At 42.3% G+C, this 16221-nt stretch overlaps 1 protein-coding gene across 5 annotated transcripts in view; it reads right to left on the bottom strand.

Moving 5' to 3' along the window:
• sema6e (sema domain, transmembrane domain (TM), and cytoplasmic domain, (semaphorin) 6E) overlaps positions 1 to 16221 on the bottom strand; it is a 182648-nt gene that overhangs the window by 124663 nt on the left and 41764 nt on the right. The window contains exon 1 of one of the 5 annotated variants that reach the window (XM_036006022.1): positions 4768 to 4875. The exons of the other annotated variants lie outside the window; for them this stretch is intronic. The gene's annotated coding sequence lies outside the window, so the exon portion shown is untranslated. Of the gene's footprint in view, positions 1 to 4767; positions 4876 to 16221 lie in introns of those variants that run through there. 5 annotated transcript variants of the gene reach the window in all.

Raw genomic sequence — 16221 nt, 5'->3', positions numbered from 1 at the left:
AGTAAATTTGACAGCTAAATTGGAAAATGTCAAGTGAACTTCATGTGAGCTGACAAAGAAATAGCAATGAAGCGAAATGTGGCATCAGTATAGGCCCTATATGTTGGCAGAGAGGAAACATTTAACCCTTCAATTTGTTGACATCATGACTTCTTTGTATGCTAAACACAAGCAGAGCGCTCAATCAGTTTCACACGTGGTCAATTTCATGGGACCTTAAGGTGCTCTTGAAGATCTCTTCCCTAATTAACATTGTGTGAAGTCAAAACTTTGTAATAAACCTTTTCTCCATGCTGTTCCCAAGGGTGAACTCAAGAAGGGCCCCTCCACTGTCCCAACAATAACTGTGTATAGCCCTTTGAGCAAGGCACTGAAAGAGCAAACGGTCCTGGAGAAGCTGTCCTGCCTGTAGTAAAAGACTAGTCTTATGTGTGTTTGCACACTCAGCAAACCTTACATAGAGCATTAAAGTTAACTCAAAAGTCTGCATTTCTCAGACAATACTTGGAAAGGCACCATAAATAAAAACAGTTATGCCTTGTGTGTGCTTTTGTCCCTGCCTGTGAAACCTACATACTTTACACTGCTACTGAATTCATTTCTTGGTTGCAGTGCTGTCTGGGATGTTGTTACTGTTCCATGAATGGTCGTTTGTTAAAATGTAAAGAACTCTGATGCGCGACTCCTAAACAATTACAACACAACACAAAAAAACCTGCTTTATGCTATATGTGCATGAAAAAGAAATGGACATATAAATAAAATATGCACCTGTGCTGTATAGGACCATTCACAAAGACTTTCGACAAATGGCAGCAACATGTCATGTTATACTTTCTCCGTGGGTCTTAAAGTTACAAGGTCAACCTTTACACATTTTGCTTCGATTTGAACGGTTTATGTAATCGCAGTGTTATTGTATTGTTCAACTCGGCATGAACATCAACTTCTGCAAAATTTCATGTGCCCTTGGACATTCTTTGGAGCCTTCTTTAAAAAGAATCCTACATGTCCAATCTGTGCCTGCTCTCTGAGCTATATGACTTATTTGTGCCAACTAAAAATTCTGCAGGCTGCCACAGTGCTCCCAACCAAATTCATGCAAATCATGAACAACACCAAATCCCTTTCTCCCACTCAGTTCCCTCGGTAAACACCGGCAGCAGAAAACATCGTGCAAAGGATGATTCGCTGCAGAGAGACGGAAATGTAAACAGCTCGCAAACTCTCAGGAAATAAGTCATCGCACTCTAAAATAAAACGTTATGGATGGGGATTGAACAAAAGGCGCGAGTCAGGTCTGTTCGTTGGAGGTTTTTCTTCTCCAGACTCCTGTGGCTGTAATCTGACCAGTGGCTGCAGTCCAAGGCAATCTCTGAGGACCGTCCTCATCCACAGAGCTGCTGATGTAAATCTCTTTGGCTCGCTCCCTCGCTGAGTCTGAAAAGTGTCCAATTCTGAAGTTTGTCCTAGTCAGATCCTACTTGTTTTCTAATCAGTGTGAACTGCAAAAACCTACATGACATTACATTTTTATATAGGATCATGTGGAAAAAAAGGGTACCGAATTGGATTTTGAGGGACGAAATTTGCACATTACAAACATTTCACTACTCAAGTTTGAATACAACAACGTGAACTACAACATACACCAATTAGCAGAGACAGCTGCCACGGCACAACCAGTGTTCAATGGAAAACAACGAGTTGCAACAACAAAAAGAAAGCAAGATAGTCAGCTTGGTTGTTATCTGGGGCTGACGCCTAAGTTCAGTCAAACCTAAAAAGGAAATCCAGCAACAGTGAAGTTCAACAACGACAACCTTTTATTGTATTGGAGCCAACAGTTTAAATTCATAACTTGTTAAACTGTGCTCATTATTTCTTGTAAAGTGGATGTGTGGTTTTATGATGCTCACTGTAAAGGTTTCTCTTTGTTTTCATTTCTCTCTGGAAAAAGAGAACTCAGTATGACTGCCTGATTAAATAAAGTTATTTAAAAGTTTAACTCTTCCCATTCAGAAGGTCTTCGATTGGATAGCTGGTGTCTCTGTAATAAAATGTAGTGAGCTTTAGGCTACTAGTCTAGGACCTTCTCTTATCCTTTGCTTTCAGAGGTGTTTAGGGATGCACGTGTTCCTCAAAACTTAGGCAACTGTTGATACGTGCTGTAATATTAAAATGCGCTTTATACAAAACAGAGCTGGCATTTGTTATCGTGGCTCTGCCTGTTTACGTCAATGAAAGATGCTACCTGCAGCAGATTTGGTTTGCATTCTTTAGTACAGCTGATGGGATCACGGTCCCAGACAAAATCAGATACGAGCAGTAATCTGGTATGTTGACCGCACGACCTACAGCAACACATCCTTCTCCTCTACCTGAACTGCCTCAGTCTCACCTGTCCTCGCGTCACACATCCTGTCAAAAACCGGTCAGCAGAGGATGAGCGGAGGGAGAGTGAGAAAGCCAGCCGCCCGCTGCACACATTTTGTATCTTGACAATACAGATCTAACACAGTCCCGCAGCAGTTGAGGCTGAGCCACCGACTATGTTATCTCGTCTGATATGGAACATGCGACATGCAGACGCACCGCGAAGGAGAGCAAGGCAGACAGGTAATCCTGGATTACAGCACCAACATGTCATTTCCACGGACGTGTTATTCCTGCTCAATCGTCGTTTGTGTGAAACGTAGGGTCTGTCTGCTCCAAACTCTCCTCTGGCACCCATCAATGGCGCGCCGTGGACCAGCATAGACGACGAGATAATGAGCTCCCGTTGCCTTGTCAACGCTATCTCTTTTTTCCCCCCCGACGGCCACACTCTTAAGCTCCCGTTTGCCCGTTTCCCGATGTGCAGAGCTCTTCAGTAAACAAGGCATCAAGGTGGTAGATGGGATTTCATGTTGTCTTAAAATCCTTCCAACACGCTGCCACAGATAGACAATCCTGCCACAGGTAGATTGACGACTGCTGGTGGGTGGGGCGGTTTAACTGCTTATGTGAAACACTAATTATTTCAAAGTTAATGAAGGTAGTCAAAGTTCACATACGATCTAAATGCAAGAGGCTGGTAAGAAGTGCAGTGACAGATAATATCCTTTATGTCTGAAGCACCAGACAGATGCACTTGTCCTGCACTTGGTCTATGACTCACTGACGCCATTTAATGCCAGAAACGCTTCAAACTAAGTGGGGCTTCACTCTTATGGAATGTTTTCGATTTTGAGTGCATATTCTCAAAAATTGCCACAAAATAAGCCTTTAGGTGGGCCGCTTCATCTTTTTGGAAACACTCATGTTAACGGTCATGTTAAAAGGCTTTAAAAACAGAGTCGTGGACATTGTTAAGGACAGAAATGGCCAAATGGAAGTGTTGTTTTAATTAGGGGTGCATGATATATCGACTCAGTATCGTTATCGCAATATCACGTTGCGCAATATTATATCAAAAGTGTCACGATAAGTATGCAATATTTAGTTTATTTTGTGGAGCGCTGCGTCCCGTCCGTCGGCTGTGTGGCTTAGTTGTGTTTGATTTAGAGCTCGCTTGAAACGCTGTAATGACCATCATTGCGTTGGCCAGTTACCGTGCCACTTGCACATGTTAGTGCACGTCAGCGCACGGGGCCACTACGTGACAAACCCTATGGAGCGTACCACGTGTGTGCATGTTTGGACAGAGTGACAGTGTAAGTGAAGAAATAGATAGAGACAACAAAACGGAACGAATGAGAGAAGAGAAAGAAAATGTATACTGTACCACCAGTAAAACATGTCCTGTTCTGTAGACATGGTCCTTATTTATTTCTTCACGTTGGACCAGTCCAATATGACCGTCAGTTGAAATAAACCTCGTGTTTTATTTGTTATGAATCTATTTTGATTCGTTTTCCCATAACTTTTGTAATTTTACATATGTTTACAAATAACGAAATTAATATCGATATCGCAATATCACATTTTGTCAATATCGTGCAATCCTAGTTTTAATACATTGGTTTTATTTTGTCCTAGTGTTGCCGCCCCCCCTTTCCTCAATCCTCTTCCTTTGAATGTGCTACCATCTTGGCCAGGACTCTCACAAAAAAGAAGCTTTCAATCTCAAAAGACCATCCTGGGTTGAATAAAAGGTCAACTAGAATACATAAAAGTAAAAGAATCTACTCCAATAAGAGTTCACAGTCACGGCTAGTTAAACAGGCAACCCCTGCCATCTGTATGCATTACGTTATCGGTAATGACCTCAGTGGGTTTTTTTTTTGTTAAACCCTGTAGTACTACACGTTTGAAAGGGAGGGGGGAAGGGTATTCAGTTGGTTGCAATCTGCAAACTCACCACTTAATGACACTTAATCCCCCACACTGCTCCTTTAATTAACTACTGACCATTTAATGCCTGTTTGCTCATTTGTATAACACTCTTGTATCACTCTTTTGTTTACTTTAATTCTGTTTCTTTTGTTTCCATTTACCTTCTTGAGGGTCACAGTGGAAGGAAGAAACGTCTGGATCTATAAGTCAGAGGTGGTGGTTTGAGACCATTATTTAAAAAAAAAAAATGTTACCTAGATGTTACTCACAATTACATGTTGCTCTGAGTTTAAGGTAGTTTTCACATTGTAATAGAGGGTGTTTTACAATCATAAGAGATAAAAGCCTGCGACTTCAGGAAATGCCAAAAGTTCAAACTGCTCATAAGCTCAAAGTGAGCTACTAAGTGTTCTACAACAGAGAAGACGGTAATGATAAATAATTACTTACTCAATGCCTCATTTTCACAGGTTTTATTCCAAACGTTTATCCGCGTGATGCAGTTTTCTCTCTGGTTTTAGGTTAAAGAGACTCGCTCCATCACTCGTCAACAAAAGTGGCTGGTAGAGTGGGGCTGCATTCTACATGCTATATCTCTGTGTGCATCAGGACATTTCCTGTAGGGTGACATTCTCTCCCCTAACCTGCTAGTCCTTGTGGTGGTGTGTAACATTAGAGTCAGACACAGACACAGACACACACTTTGTTTACCAGCTCGCTATAATCACGCTCTGAAATGACGCAAATTTCATCTTCGTCTATAGCAGACAATTTCACCATAAGACTCCCATCTCTTTTCCAAGCATTTAAGAGCAGTGTTTTCCGAACTTAACCTTGAACCAATCATCGCCTATGTATTTCTAACCGACTACTTTGTTAAAAAAAACAACAACAGGTCAACAGTCAGGTTTCTTCCTCAATATTTACTTTGCATCAACCCAGAATCATTTTTCCACCTTTCTGTTTTTTGAAGACAAGTTTCAAAATCTGACATGATTTCATAGACATCCCTGTGCACATCCCTCAGTGTATTCTGTGTTATTTTACAGTAACTGTAGAAGAGTTGTGGCACAGTGTTTAGACAAGCTAATGTTCGCCCTCCCTTCCTACTGACTCTTTATTTCTGTTTGAACAAAAAGAAACAATATTTCCTTTACAAAAGCAGCTGCTAAAACAAAGACACAAACAGAAAAACAAAGCGTTTGCTGAAAACATCTTTTCTGTGAAGCTCAGTCAAAAAGCAGAACAAGCTAACATCTCCCTTGGTTTTGTAAGAGAAGCTCAAAATACACACTTTGCATAGTCCATGTAGTGAAAATCAGATTCAAAAAATCTAAATGATTCCAAATTGGCACGTGTCCAGCAAGAGAATGCGAGCTGTTCCAAAGGAGAGCAATTAAGATATAAAAGGAGGAGAACATTTTCAATATCAGACTGCAACAACGTTGGGCTTCGCAGTCGCTTTAATTCAGCACATGAGCCGTAATCCAAAAACTGCTTTACTTTGTCCAGATTCCACTCTGAATCATGACATCAGTGTTGACAAACTGTATACACTAGCCAGTAAATACATAATGCCAGTTAGAGCACTTAATTTCAACTCCAACAGAGTCCTTTGCCAATTGTATGAGTCATAACAGTAAAAAAAAAAAAAAAAAAAAAAAAAAAAAAAGACAGCCGACCCCTTCATGTTTCTTTGGAGGGTCTGTTCAATAATGACTGGGGCTCGGCGCTATGTCAACATGCTGGCTGCGAAGGCCAGAAGGGACAGAGAGGTGGTGCTGACACCCACCGCCGTGGCGTGGCAAAGGCCTGCACTTTGGAAGGGGGACTCATGGAAATCAGTGGGGCTTGGCCCGGCTTCACTGCAGCCACGGCCTGCTAATGGCTTTCCAAGTTTGGGGCTGCCATTTGTCAGCTTGACTGATGTCTGTGCCATGAGGATCATTCTCTTACCATCATCCATCTCTCCACCATCAGAGGAAAAGTACAGGGGCGTTGGCCAGTGCAGGCGAGGATGTGCTCCCGGAGTCAAACTCCACAAATGGAAACAAAAAAAAAAAAAAAAAAAAACACTTTAAACTTGCAGGTAGGGCAGGAAGTGTACAGAGTACAGTGAGGGTGAGGGAATACATTTACTGCAGGATTTAAGTGAAAAATAAAAAGGAAAAACTCATTTTGTACATAATAGATGAGCATGAGACACGGCCAAAAAAAAAAAAAAAAAAAAGAAAAACACAGAAAGCAAGACTCCTATTCCTGGAACGTTTTCAATGGTCTATGAAAAACCCGGACTCTCCTCTCTCACTACATTAAGTGTTTCTTACTGAAGCCTTGCAAACATGATCCAAACAGGAAACATTTAGTCTCCAGAGAAAAGAAAGAAAGTAACCGATTCTGCCTACGTGAGAGAGAAAACACAGTAGGTGAATGAGGTGTGGGGAGTGAATATAAAACAGGTTTATAAAAAAAAAAAAAAAAAAAAAAAAAGGTGGAGATGAAAGAAAAGAAAATACAGTTAGGGAGCAACAGTGTGAAGGTAACAGCTGAAAGAGGTTGCATGGACCTAGGTTGAGTCCCGTGGTGGGTCATTTCACAGCCCTGTAGGCTGACTAACACTGACAGGTCAGCTGGAAGACTCGCTGCCAAGAGAAAACCGCAACGGAAAGAACAGGGCAAGGGGTTACACACACACACACACACACACACACACACACAGTGAAACAAATGTACGTGTATATACACGTACGTTTGTTTCACTATCTTTGTGGGGACCCGTCATTGACATAATGCATTCCCTAGCCCCTTACCCTAACCTTAACCATCACAACTAAATGCCTAACCTTAACCCTTAACCTCACCCTAACCATAACCTAATTCTAACCCTAATCCTAAAACCAAGTCTTAACCCTCAAACAGCCCTTTAACCTTGTAGGGTCCAGCATTTTGGGTCCCACAAGGCTGTGCAGACCCCACAAGTATACTGTATTCCCCGGTTTTTGGACCCCACGAATATAGTAAAACACACACACACACACACACACACACACACACACACACACACACACAACAAAATAATTTACTTTTCAATCTGCCACACAATAACCGAGCCGCTGTTTATTGACCTTTACCATGATGCTTTTCGCCAGGCAATCGCTTCTTTGGCTCAAGGCACAGAAATTTAGCACGGACTGCTCGACTCAGTGCTGTAGATCCACCAGCGTACAGCTGGCTTTCATACATTCACATCAGGATGGGCTGCGAGTGCCTGGGGACAGGAGCGCCTCCCTGACAGCCGCGATGATTGGATCATCAGAGAAGACAACTGGATGTTATAACCGTCATTAGCGCAGTAACAACTCAATTAAAAAGGGAATCACAACGCTAAAGTCCTGTGTACACACGGGTGCCTGAGAGTCGGATGCCTACACAGTCTGTATTCACGACACAATATTTGGTAACACTTTACTTGAAGGTACCTAGATAAGAGTGACATGCCACTGTCATGACACAGTCATGACACATGAACCCTAACCATAACTTGCCATGACAAAAACTGAATGACACTAAAAGAAGCGTTATGTCATTAAATTTTAGGACTTATGTTTATGACCCGTTCATGACAGTGTCCTGTCACTCTTATGTAGATACCTTCAAGTAAAGTGTAACCTAATATTTGATGGTCACAGTCCGGTTTAGACTGAAAGTGACTGCTGCTGTCCGAATTTAGAGCCAAACAAGAGTTGGCTGTGAATTCCCTGAAGTAGAGATAATGCCCGTAAGCAAAAAAAAGTATTCCAATGAAGCAAAGTGGCCCTTCTTGACGTAACGTAGGCTGCTTCACTGATACACTTTTATTCATGAGGCTATTACTGCTTTGTTGCCCCATTATTTCCATCAAATTAAAGATACAAGCTTTGTTCCCAGGATATTTAGCTGCATCCATTCCCAGAACCCATGCAGAATTAGAAGGAAAAGCTTTTACTGTATGTTTGCTGCCCCTTTAGATTGGGATTAGATTAATTTGCTCATTTTGAATTGCAGGTCAAAAACAACACTATTATGCTGCCATTGTATTTCATCCTTGGTTCCCTCTTTTTGGTCAACGATACTTTTGTTCAACCAACAGTCCCAAATCCAAAAATATTTAATTTACAATTATTTAAAAAAGATGAACAGCAAATCCTCAAATTTGAGAAGCTGGAGTCAGCAAATGTTTGGCAATTTTGCTTGAAGAATGACTTGACAGATTGATTAATCTGATTAATCACCAACATTTCATCAATGTCAATTTATTTTTTCTGTCAAACACCTTATCAACTAGTCCGCTTGTCTTTTGCAAACTGTGCTGCCATTTTGGCCAGGTCTGTTGGAAAAAGAGATTTCCTGATATCAAGAGACAAAGTAAAAGTGAAAATAAATTTTAAATCCAGCATCAGAAGTAGACACAGGGAAAAATTTCCCCACTCAATAGTCACATTCTTTGAAGACTTTGACATTTGCTGTTTGTTTCAAGGAGATTTGGATGCTCTCCGTCCTTCCCAGGGATGAGAATGGGAAGCGGTGAGGCGATTGCGGCGGATCCGTCGAGGTGGCAACCTTCTGCCGCCGAGTGAATGCCTGTCACACTGCTAGTCCTATTTGGCTGACGAGCAGCTGGGAAGCAGGTGGGCAGGCTGAGGCTTATCTGCCAAAACAGACAGGGTTACACCACACCTCCCACCGCAAGAACTGCCACGACTCGACGACCTCACGCAGAGAGAATGAGAGGGTAGCAACGGGAAGGGAGGGACGAGAGAATAGAGAGCTAGAGCTATGGTAGGTTCTGGGAGGAGATCAGCGACAGGAAAACCTTTAGATCCTGTGAGCTATAAGAAGCTGCAGTTTGTAGAGAGAGCAAGAAAATACAGGTAGGGGACAGATTAACAAGTGTTTGTAGTGGTGGGTAGGGAGTGGCTACATGAATAAAAACAGACATCACAGTAGGGCTGAACGATTAATTGCATTTGCGATAATATCGCAATATGTTAAGACGCGATTTCCTAATCGCAAAGGCTGCGATTTGGTCACGTGACTCGCAAGAGCAAATCAGTCTGCACCCGCAGAGAAAGCATCAACGTAGCACGCTAACGCTACGCCGTACCTTGAGCAGATTTCATTCAAACAACTCTGAGTTGTAGTTTAAAACTTTTACAGCCATTTTAATAAAATGAAGGGTTTTATTCGGGCTCGAGTCCATACATGCAGTTAATGGATACAGGCACGCAGAACTGAAGGCTCGGTTAGCAACGATTAGCGGTTAGCTCCAGTTAGCTAGCTCCGTTATAAAGATATGGAGTGAAGGAGACTGCCACTGAGAGGGGTAACAACCAGACTCTGATAAATGACGTACAGGGAGCTTTCACAGCAGCGTGGCTGGCTCTCATTTAACAAATGCATTTCACTTTTTTATGTTTTAAAATGGGTTTGATGTCTTAACACACGCAGCCATGCAAGAACTTTACCTGCACAAAACACTCTTGATTTCCTGATTTAGGTCACGAAATGTCTGGTCAAACAATAAGCCTGGAGGCTGAAGAAGAATCGGACTAGAATTTCAATACTTTGCAGCCTGACACTCAAATTGTCTAAACACATTTCCTTCGGTATTCAAATAGACACCTAGCCCTAGTCAGGATATTTTAAATTCAAATGAGAAACCTCTCGAAATACAGATGGGGGTTACCACTGGGCTGTTTGGGAAAAAGTCAAATATTAGGAGTATTCAAAAAAACTGTATAAGTATCAATATATGATGTATTGTGGGGGCTGCTATTGGTGATTTAGGAACACTTACAAAAAATTATCTTATTGTGCTAAAACACTCAAATAAGCGCAGAAAATGCTGTCATCTAACTTTAACACCGTCTTAAAGACCTGGACTAGACAACATTAACTATATTTCCATATTCCCATATACAAATCCCAGATTATATTGGTTGTTATTGGTATTGATTAATTGCCCAGCTCTAGATTGGAGGAGGCAAGAACCAAACAGAGAAGGAAAACATCAAGGAAAAGAACACAAGTAAAGAAGCAAACAGGAAAAACCTCTCTTTCTCCACCTGTCACCTGGGAATGACATCAGCCTTGTTCACCTGTTTTTGCCACATGAACCTCTCTGCTCACTGGAGCAGACCGACTCTGCTGCAACACGGCGTCATTCCACCGGGGGCATTGCACCATGCCCAAAAATCATCTCCAGGGCTTCTGTAGTGTTGACTAAGCCGAGTTAGGCTCACTGTCAGGGAGCTCTGCTGGGCTTTTGTGAGGAAGTGTGAATGTGAGATCCCAGGTGTCACTTTAATTGAGACCTTGATATTGCCGTCTGAGCGAAACAAGGAAATTGTAGGGTGGATATGGCGACGTTGTACCTGTGTGAGAACAGCCGACTACACAGCGGGATAACTCAGAGTGAAGCCCAAAACAATGACTTTAGCCACCTAAATGTGACAGTAATGCACTCCCAAATTATGTTTCTTATACCACAGTGGGGCCAAAGCATTATCCAAACAAAGAGAATATGCATGTAACAGAGGCTCTTCTTTCTGCAGTGTAACAACATTACAGTGCCCCCCCCCCTTCTGATTGATGAAAGTGCCAGGTACCGCAAGCGCCTCTTTTACATAGCAGAGAGCCTCCCCTGGAGCCCGCAATCCCTCATCTGACAGTGAGACGGCTGCATTCATCTTAATGCACTACAGACCCAAACAGGTCCGAGGACACACCCTGCTGCCATGAATCCCTCCGTCTGATTGTAAAAGGGGAGGAGAGATGAGATCGCTGGGGGATTTTGTGGGGGGGGCTCAGAGAGATATGACCAGAACAATATTGTCAGTTTAATGTTCGCATCAGCTTACTAACAGTACCTGCATCTGGGCAGGCCATCAATACAGCATGTCCTAGGAGACGGGAATGTTTTACCAACGTTAAAGAATAAATCCACCCTAAAGTCACTTTAACACTGTGACAAACAGCTACAGGCTGCACTCCTGAGCCAAAATGGTGTTCCAGCATTAAAAAGGAAAACAAAATCTAAATTAGCATCCCTCCTTTGAAGATCTCCGTCTGGACTTAGACTAAAAACTTATAACAGAAAGCCTGTGCTAAAAACCTGGAGGCGTGGAGTTGGACAGGCATTTAACAATGAACTATTGGGGGAAAAAAAACAACAACAAAAAAACACTTTGTTTGCATTATGGGAAATGTACATAACATTGCATATCATTTAGCTGACACTTTTATCCAAAGCGACTTACAACTGCTATATATGTCAGAGGCCACACGGAGCAACTAGGGGTTAAGTGTCTTGCTCAGGGACACATTGGTTGATGTATCGCCGTGGGAATCGAACCCGGATCTCCCACACCAAAGGCATGTGTCATATCCACTGCGCCATCACCACCCATCCATCCATGTTTATGAGCATATGAGCTTAACCCATACTAAAAGTCAGGATATCTTTTGGTCTGTACTGCTTTGATTTTGACACGTCGCGTTTTAAACCCGTCTCTCGGAGAGCGATACTAAATCACCGGAGTAACCCTTTAACGTTCCGGTAGATGAATGAGTCACATGGCATCACACTGCTGTTTTTCAGATTGAGTCAAGTGCACAACCATGGTTATATATAGCTCATATAAGCTTCTCACCATGACCGAAAGCACCTAGATTTAAATTAAATGTATGCTCACTCTCTGCAGTTGTTGCACCAAACAAGTCACTTGCTACCACATATAACATACTAAAAGGCACTGAACATCAAGTACATTTAATAATGTAAAAGGATTACATTTTTCCTTTGATCCATACTGTATGCATGCCATTATAGCCTACTAACCAGGTGAATCTAGATGCAGCTTATAATCCTCTCTCGGTTTTAACTTCTATATCATTAAAAGGTCACACTATCATGCCCTTAAAAACAAACCATTAGACTTGGCTGCAATGTATACTTTCAATTCAAGGCATTTCCCCGATGCCAAACTTCAGTCACAGCCCCATACCTGTACAAAGTGCAACAGTCCATGGAAAATTTAAAATGAAAGCGTAATGAAAAAATGTCTTGATTGAAATTAATTCTACTCCTCAAAACTACTTTTCGACATTCCTTCAGTTTCGCTTTTCCATCACTCTGCAAAGCACGTGCAAGGTAAACTGTACAATGAGCTCAATAATCTGAAGACAGATCTGAAGCCTTCACACTACTTGGAAAACACAAGACGATGTCAAGATGTGGTAAATCAAGCAGAAATCAAGTACACGTATCCTAACAATCTTTACAGGAAACGAAAATGACGAGTATAATCAAATTAAGTGAGGGCTCATCTGTAGGACATTACACAGCACTACTGTCCCTGCTACCTATGGCACGGAAAAACAAGGACACTAAAGCCAAGTGTTTGCCTCAGCAAGTGAGCAATACTTCTTTATTTTCTTGCTTTGCCTGCTCTTCTTGGCAGGTTGGTGGGGGTAATTGGCATGCAAGCTTCGGCAGGGCGGTAAGACGAGCCAGGCCGCGAGCTCGGGGACAAAGCACAACGGCTCCGCTGTGCCCACGAAATTAGTTTAAAGATGTGATTCAGCAACAGGCTGAGACCTGTACAGTGCCCCTGATGCCATCCATCACTGCAAATCAATTTCTCCGGCAGAACAACTGAGCCCCCCCCCCCCCCCACCCTTCCCACAGAACAGCACAGGAGAGAGACCGGTAGAGAGATATTCAAAAGAGAGGGGTTCTACCTAGAGCTGCAAAGATTAATTGATTCATCGATTAGTTGTCAACCAATAAATTAATGACTAGTTATTTTGATAATCGATTTATCGGTTTGGGTCATTTGTTATAAAAAAAAAAATGAAAAAGTAAATATTCTCTGATTCCAGCTTCTTAAAGGGGAACTACGCCATTTTTTTTTAGCTTAATTTACCTTAACTGAACAGCTTCAGAGTCACTGGAATGGTTATATGACTTTTTTCGAGTTGAATGGTGGTCGTATCGCTCCCCCCCAGCCCCTGTGAGAGGAAAAACCACCCTTGCAACTTTCGGCCGGCGACCCGCCGGCCTCAGCGTCAGGAAGTATCGCGTGATATCAGGTCTCGTGATGTAACAAATTGCTTCACGGCACTGCACACATACGCCCATTCAGGAACCGGCTAACAAGGTAGCGATGGAGTTCTTCACACTATCGTCAGTGACAGAGAAAGAGGAAACGGCAGACTGACCGAGCGAGGAGTCAGACACAAGTAAACATAGGAGCTGCCAAATATCTATTCTGAAGCTGTAGGGGGAGCTCTATAGAGAAACCTGCAAGAAAACAGCGAAGAAATGGCCAAAACTGCATAGCGCCCCTTTAAATGTGAATATTTTCAAGTTCCTTAAAAAAGGTATAGTAAGCGATGTTAATCCAATACACTTTTTGTCAAATTCAGTGAATATCACATACCGGTCAGCTAGCTCTCTAGTTTCTGTGCGCGCTGAAAAAAATTGTTGCAGTGGAGTTCAAATATCAACAATCTTCGCATAGCATCGCTGACGGCACCATTAATTCCTCCATGACAGTACACTGAATATCTTTGAGTTGTGGACAAAACAGAACGTTTGAGAATGTTATATTGACATTTCATAGACCAAACAACCAATTGATTACTCAATAAAAGAATTGCTAATGAAATTAATCGTTTGTTGCAGTCCTAGTTTGCAGCCCTAGTTCTACCCATACACATTTTTTAATACTGATGAAAATTTTTCGAGCTTAAGTTGCCCATATATTCGGGATCTTTCATTTTTAATGATCTTCGTGCCAAAAATTGTTTTACTATTCAGAATTTGCTCCCAACATCTATCCGAGAAACCTTCTGCAAAACCATTTAGATTTGAACAGGATGAGGTGCACCATTTCTACATTTTATCTTCTTATAATGATTCTGACAAACTTGGGTAATTGCCAACACCAAATATCAATGTAATACCAGTGTTTGGGATTATTTGCGTAGGTGTTAAGTAACATGAGGCTGTACAGTAGCTCCAGATCAAGGTTTACCACAGTGTCTAAGGCCACGTCCACACGCACAAAACGATCTTTTTTTTTTTACCCGTCTTCCCTGGATTTGTTTCAAGATGTTTTAAAAAAAAAAAAAAAATCTCCGTGTGAAAAAACGTTTCCGTGTGGATGGCACCTAAGAGTGGAACACTTGACAACACTTGTAAATGGACTGCATTTATATAGGGCCTTTCTAGTCTTAACGACCACTCAAAGCATTTTTACATAGTACAGGCATCATTCACACACACACATTCATACACTGATGGCCATACAAGGTACCACCTGCTCATCAGATAAACATTCACACACGCAGAATCAAGCCGCTCTACCAGCCCCCGGCCGCCATAAGGACACCATTTCACACGGAAAAATGCCATATATATCCAATAGGTGTGGCTATTTAGAGAGGACGGTTTGGAGCGGGAGTGGAGGTCAGGACTGAGTAGCCACTGTTACCTATGTGAATGAGTCGAAGCTGACGTGGGAGGATGGGTTAGGGGGATGAAGTTGGGGGGTGCCAGCTGATCGAATCTTCTCATCAACTTCGCCCAGGCCTGGAGAGAGCTAGAGGAGGAGGAGGAGGGGGAAGAGGAGGGAGGATTGGTTTAATGAAGACTCCTGCCGCGAAGGTTCGTCTCGCCTACTGTGCGGCCCTGTGAATAAGCCTGGCAGACAGATGGGCTGAGGAATTGATCAGTGGAGACAGTCCACAGAGACCTGCACACACTCAGAGGCTGTGTTTTAGTTGAGGTGGAGTACACAATCAAGGATATCAAAGACAATGAAATGTCAGTGGAATTTACTACCAGCGGGAGAGAACTCCACCTACAGTTAGAGGCGCCAATGCACAGAGGCACACAATCTAAATTGGAGTTTCATTTGTACTGACAGCAGAAGAGGGGCTCCAAACATCAAAACCAAACCATTCATGTGTATTATTTATAAGACCGCCATGTCTTAAAGACTGAAACAGACTGCTGAATCAGTCCTTCAAACATCTGTCCAGACCGCTGATTTTGAAGCTGCAGACATCCAGAAATAGAGGTATCTTGGCCTCTTGTCTCTCTTTTGTCCTTCTGAGAGCTGTCCCACTTTCAGCCTGGGCTCTGTGTGGCATCTATCTTTCACACGAGTGACAACGCCCCCCAACCCCACGCTGCCACTCTCATTTTCACCGTCTATTGTTCCAGGCTCAGAGATTCAGCCCAACACAGCAAGCCCTGCAATTCTGTCATCTCCACAAGCTCTATACTTGCCTGCACTGCTGATAAGCAGCCAAACACTGAGGTGATGAATACATCACAATACAGCCCATATACACCCATACTGACACCAGAAGGCGGCCTATTTATGCAATGTTTGGCTATTTTGGAGAATTCTGAATCAAATCTGGTGTACAGCTTCACACTGTAATGTGGTTGCGTTTCAAATATCACTGCTGGCACTAACAATGTGTGTATCACTCTTCCCTTAAGTGCTCTCTGCCTAGAAAGGCACTGAACAAAGCAACATATTCAACAGTCTTATGTAATAAAATCTATTTAATCTCGTTGTGTTCGTCAATAAAGATTAACAGCAGGAAAAAGCAAAGCCCTCTACCCGTTTCCAGCCTTCTCCTCTTTTTATTTCCTGCTGCCTGCCCACTTTTTCTATCAAATATTTCTTTTTTTTTTCTTTTTTTACGCATCAAGAAGGGTTTTCTGAATACATTTAACCTTTCCTGCTAAAAAAAGGTTGAGACGACATTTTAGACTTACTCAAGAGAGCAGCACATATGCCAGCAGAAAAGAATAATGTTCTCTACCAAACCCACCATCCACGT

Source organism: Sander lucioperca, chromosome 10, assembly GCF_008315115.2.
Source record: "Sander lucioperca isolate FBNREF2018 chromosome 10, SLUC_FBN_1.2, whole genome shotgun sequence".
Taxonomy (NCBI): Eukaryota; Metazoa; Chordata; class Actinopteri; order Perciformes; family Percidae; genus Sander; species Sander lucioperca.
The sequence above is the reverse complement of the archived record's forward strand: the minus strand, read 5'-3'. Positions and strand labels throughout refer to the sequence as shown.